The sequence below is a fragment of the Trypanosoma theileri genome (assembly GCF_002087225.1).
Source record: "Trypanosoma theileri isolate Edinburgh chromosome Unknown TM35_Tth_44_V1, whole genome shotgun sequence".
Lineage (NCBI taxonomy): Eukaryota > Euglenozoa > Kinetoplastea > Trypanosomatida > Trypanosomatidae > Trypanosoma > Trypanosoma theileri.
This window is the reverse complement of record NW_021639886.1, coordinates 240,322-240,705: the sequence shown is the minus strand read 5'-3', so window position 1 is coordinate 240,705 and position 384 is coordinate 240,322.

The window sequence follows — 384 nt, the reverse complement described above, 5'->3', positions numbered from 1 at the left end:
TGCGTCCCAATAAATGACGCTGTCGTTCCAACATTCTTGTAGCATCAGGCGTTGGCAGCTAACAAGTTCCGCCGCAAATAAGTTTATTACTTCTGCATTGGAGCGTGATGGATGTAATGTTAATTCCTTATCACCTCATCATTATTATTTAAAATAGATCACCTGTTGTAATTTACGTTTCTGCAGTAATACGGTGCAGATGTGAGGTTTGTTTTTCCTCCGTAGTTCTCTTTCATAAAGAGATGTATAAAGCTCGAATATGGCTTTCGTAGCCTATTCGACTCGTGTATCCTCCGCGTGGAGGGGCCCAATTATGTCTACCGTCCGCGCCTCGTTGCACCACATCATCACGATGACTAGGGCTGCGTGTGGGCACTCTTCCGT